At 34.1% G+C, this 5,326-nt stretch overlaps 1 pseudogene; it reads left to right on the top strand.

The window, feature by feature from the left end:
* The first annotated feature begins 887 nt into the window (after positions 1 to 887).
* LOC145034607 (inositol-tetrakisphosphate 1-kinase 1 pseudogene) lies at positions 888 to 2,495 on the top strand (annotated as a pseudogene).
* The last annotated feature ends 2,831 nt before the right edge of the window (positions 2,496 to 5,326 follow it).

The raw sequence follows: 5,326 nt of genomic DNA, 5'->3' as shown, positions 1-5,326 counted from the left end.
GCCTTAAGTTTAAAAATTAATAGTTTGCATCTCTTTGGTTTGTAAATATTACAGTTTTGGTCCTTGCTTTATATAAAAAGACTAATTTATCCTTCTTTTTTCTTTTTCATTTTTTTTTAACAATGTATTATTATTATTATTATTATTATTATTATTATTATATAACAATTTTATTTGATCTTTATTTTAATAGAATTTGTATAAAGTTTTTATAAAATAAATTTTATTTTCTTAAATTATATATATATATATATATATATATATATATAATCTATTCTTAGTTTTATTTATTTATCTTTGTTTTTATAATAATAATAATAATAATAATAATAAATAATAAATTGTTAAAAAAAAATTGAAAAAGAAAAATGACAGGTAAGTTAGTATTTTTATATAAAGCAAGAACCAAAAATATAACATTCATAAACCATAGGGATATACTGTCAATTTTTAAACTTATGATGAATCTGACCAAAACACAGGGACCTTTTCTGTAATTTACTCTTTGTTGAATAGTTTAAACACATAAATGAATAATATTAAAAAAAAAAAAGATTATTAATTTCTGAAAATAGGAAGTCCTAGTTTTAAATGTTAAAAATAAGCATCTAAAAATAGAACACGATATTCAGATGGAAGACCGTAGTCAAGTGTAACAAGCGACTTGTGGGTCCGCCTCAGTCATTATGGTTGACTTACGTCAGAGAACAGTTAGATCTCATCCGTTGATTGGGACTGTATATAAATCCAACGGTTGAGTATATACGTAGCTTAATTTCAATGAATATGCCACGTGTCCTATCCATTCTTTAACTATAGTTGAATCCTGTAACTCGATACACGAGTAAACTCGCCATCTGAACCCTATATATATCCCCCGTTTCACTATCTGCACACTGCACTATATCATTCCCAATACACACACACATCACTGATATATACATCTCTCTAGGACACTAGAACAATTACAATATCTGCTCTTCGATTTTGATTCCTGTTTTTTTTTCCCTATGATATCTAATTCATAACAAAGAACCCTAACTCTCTATTGAAGTTTTTGTTATGAGCGTTGTGATTGCATTGGTGAAATTTGCAGAAAATACAGTTGTTCTAGAATTGTGAAAATGGCGGAAGTGACGGCGAAGCGATTCAGTGTGGGTTACGCACTGTTACAGAAGAAACAGCGCAGCTTCGTTCAGTGTTCTTTGTTGAATTCGGCAAAAGAGCGTGGTATTGATCTCATTAGGATCGACACCGACAAGCCGCTAATTGATCAAGGCCCTTTTGATTGTGTGCTTCACAAGTTGAACACTGAAGACTGGCGGAAACAGCTAAAGGAGTACTCCATTCGGAACCCTAGCGCTTACATAATCGATTCTCCTGACGCAATCCAGCGGTTACAGAACCGGATTTCCATGCTCGAAGTGGTTTCGGAGATTGAGGCGGCGGAGGTGAAAGACGGTGAGTCGGCTTCCTTTGGGACACCGAAGCAGACGGTGATATACGAATCGGAGAAGCTGAAAGACACGACGTGTTGGGACGAGGGATTGAAGTTCCCGGTGATTGCGAAACCCTTGGTGGCGGACGGAAGTATGAAATCGCATAAAATGTCTTTGGTTTTCAGTAGTGAGGGTTTGGATAAACTGAAACCCCCTACTGTATTGCAGGAGTTTGTGAACCACGGCGGGGTGATCTTTAAAGTGTATGTGGTCGGAGATTATGTCCAATGCGTGAAGCGGAAGTCCTTAGCGGACATTACTGAAGAAAAATTGGGGAGTTTACATGGTTCTTTACCATTTTGTCAGGTTTCTAACATGACTTCGCATCCAAAGAATGACGATACATACTACAAGATTCTGGAAAGCGCAGAGATGCCTCCGATGAGCCTGATAACTAATATCGCTCGTGGCCTGCGTAAGGCAATGAAATTGCATCTCTTCAACTTTGATGTGATCAGGGATACCAGAATTGGAAACAGGTACCTTGTTGTAGACATCAATTATTTCCCTGGCTATGCCAAGATGCCTGGTTATGAATCCGTATTGACTGATTTCTTGTGGAATTTTTTGACCAAGGAAGATGCTAGATCTTTCAATAACAAGAAAGAAACAACCAAATTGGTTGAAAAAATCCATGTTTATGGTGACCAAAAAGGGTCTCTTCCTATTCTTTCTGTTGAAAAGGATGAACAGGACCCTTTTCAGGTTTGATCTTGAGTTTAGGTTTCTTCACAGTTTACATGGTGTTCCTTGTTGATGATGTACATTTCATCCTTTACTTTGGAAAGATAGGTACTTTTTTTTTTTTCTAAAATTTGTAGGGAGGTTAGGTTGCTTTGCTTTATAAGGCATATTGTACTCCATAGCTTAGAAAATATTACAGTGTCTGTGCCTTGTAAAGCTTTGGTGGATGAATCTTTTGTTTTTTTGATGATGATCTTTGTTCTTTTCCAGTTGCTGCAGTATATAATTAATATATCGTGTCTTTTCAATTTATTTAGTGAAATGGTAATGCATTAGCATATGATTTGTCACTAAAGCTAAATATTTCATCATTAAGACGAGGATCCTAAAGTCTGATTTAATGTGTTGTATATTTGTTATGGTATCATGACTTTAAAATGAACTGTTTGTAGAACTTAATACTTTGAACAAGGTTTGCATTTGGTTATGTGCTTTATGTGTGCTCTTAAGTTGATACAAATTGGTCAACGTTGACCTGTTCAAAGCATTTGCTGAAACATAAACGGACATGGATTCTGCTACTAATTCAGGATTTCAAGTCTTCATATTGATGTGGAAATATATGACTATTTTTTTCCTTTAATAAACAAAGTTATTGTTTGATAATCTATTTTTCCATATTATAATGTGACACATTCAATGCTGTAAATCATATTCCTTTTCTGCTTATTTTTAGCCCTACAGATTTTGTGTTTGGCTGGAAGCAAAATGAAAGATGGGTAAGGTCAATATATTTGTGATAAACATTTTGATTTTTTAAGGTTGTATGAGTTCAATTTTTTTTTTTTTTTGCTTAAATTTCTGATTTTAGGATCAGTTTTGACTCGATACAACTTTCAGCAAGAAGCATCAAATGCTCATGCTGCAGAACACAAATATTCAAATGCTACAACCATTACTCTATGGTATGACATGTTTCTTTGTTGGGATACTTTCTAAATGTGAAGTTAATACAAGCTATATGTAAGAATCATTTTAGTTTGCAAACATAATTAGATGAGGACCATGGGGAAGTTTCATATAAACTTATTTAAATTCACCATGTAAAAAGGCAATCTTGATGCCCATTTGAAGTAAAGGCCATCATGAGTTAGAGTCAACAAGGGCTAATAACACAAATGAAGGTATAAAGATTAGAATAAGTTGATTGCGACCAAATAATCGAGTAAAAGGAGATATCTTGTTCAAGGATGGAGAAGGGGAGTCTCTTAATGAGGTGCATTGATATAGAAACCAAAACCTAGCATGGATAAACGGAAACTAAGAGAAGCGTATAGACATCAAGGTGACGGTTTTTATTCTTTCAACCACCCGTTTTTTAAGGTGTTGAAGGACACGATCGTTGAGAAACTATGCCATTTTCTTGTAGGAATTTTTGAAAAATATGAGATGTATTCTCCACTAGTGTTTGATCGAAGAACAATGTATTCGTAGTTAGATATGATGAAAGCGAGATTCAAGGAGAAGAAAATGACCAACTTTAGGCCTCCTTGCAAATCATCTTTACCAATGTTGATCATGTGCAATTCAACCAAGTTTAGAAAATTCCACTTTGCGATCAACTTTATGGAGTTGCAGTGTTGTAAAACTCGTCTCGATAACCGGTTAATGATTAATATGAGTTATGAAAATCGAACTAAACGACACAAAATTGACCAAACTTAGGGCAACTTGAATAAAAATTGGACCATCTAGAGGCAAAGTGACAAAAAAAAAATTGTATATTAAGCCCAAGATTCATGAAGCAATAATAAAAGTTGGAGGTAGATAAACAATGCAATGTAGCAAAATAATAATGTCAATTAGTATAAAACAAACGTAACAGAATAAAGACTCATGCAACCGTGGCGGATTCGAACCAAAAGTAAACTGAGATCCATTTTATAATTTAAAGTTGATAACATCTTTATTTGTAACCTTAGAAATTTTTTCTCTTTTAACCATGCAAATTACCGGATCTATTTTCATTTCAAAACTAAGAAAGGTAGTTTTCATTATTTAATATCTAACATGTTGGTTTTTCCATTCAAATAGCTCATAAAACTAAGTAAAAAAATTCAATCAAACTCAGAAATTAATATTACTGAGTAATTGGATGCCTCTTAATATCTAGAGGGTTATTAACTTAAAAAAAATATTTATATATGTATAAATATGTTGAGAACTACAACCAAGTGGGGTGCATGGACCCAGATACACACTAGCTCCACCACTAATGCAACCAATGAGTATCATTTTTGTTGTTTGTTTCTCTTATAATTTGTCTCGATGTTTACATGTTAGATCCTATTATGTTTAAAAATTGAGAAATCAACTCAAACGAGAAGAAAAACAAGCGTTAACCGTAACATGTAAGGAAAACAATGAATAAATTATTTAGATTTTACTACATTCATAATCATCGACTATAAGTCATTAAATGCACCTCTTACGTTACTAGGTTCATCATAACCTTGTACTCAGACCCTATTGTGTGTGGATATACAATCTGGTAAAAGTGCATAAATGGTTATCTTAAATAGTAATTTTGGAGGGTCATCGACTGTTTTATAACATTAAACATCTCCATAACAACCCCTCGACTATTGACAAACCACAAAACCTGTAACACTCCGACTCTCAGGTATAACTTTACATTCTTATATTCATTTTGAAAGGTCTACTCGACAAGTTGGATGCACTGAATCATCGAGTAGCAACAAACCTGGCCACGTGTCTTAAGTGACCAACTCGACGAGTTGAAGGATACAACTCGAGGAGTTGGAGCTGGAAGATGAAACCCTAATTTCCAGTGTTTTGCACCCTATTTAAAAGGGCATTAACCTCCCTTACAGCCCCCCTTGAGCTCAGAAACCCTAAATCGTATATACTCTCCATATTTGTGTGTCATTAGGCTTGGAAGGTGGACTTTGGTGAGAAGAACTTGAAGCCCAAGGAGCTTGGAGCAAGGAGAAATTATAGATTTGAATTCTACTCCATCTTAGCATCACTTTGAAGGTAACAAGTCGTTATCTTGGCTCTCCCTTAGCTAGAACCGTTTCTAGTGTATTGTTGTAGTATTTCCGGATTTGGGGCAAGATCTG

The sequence above is a fragment of the Lactuca saligna genome, chromosome 3 (assembly GCF_052625555.1).
Source record: "Lactuca saligna cultivar CGN05327 chromosome 3, ASM5262555v1, whole genome shotgun sequence".
NCBI classification, from domain to species: domain Eukaryota; kingdom Viridiplantae; phylum Streptophyta; class Magnoliopsida; order Asterales; family Asteraceae; genus Lactuca; species Lactuca saligna.
The sequence above is the reverse complement of the archived record's forward strand: the minus strand, read 5'-3'. Positions and strand labels throughout refer to the sequence as shown.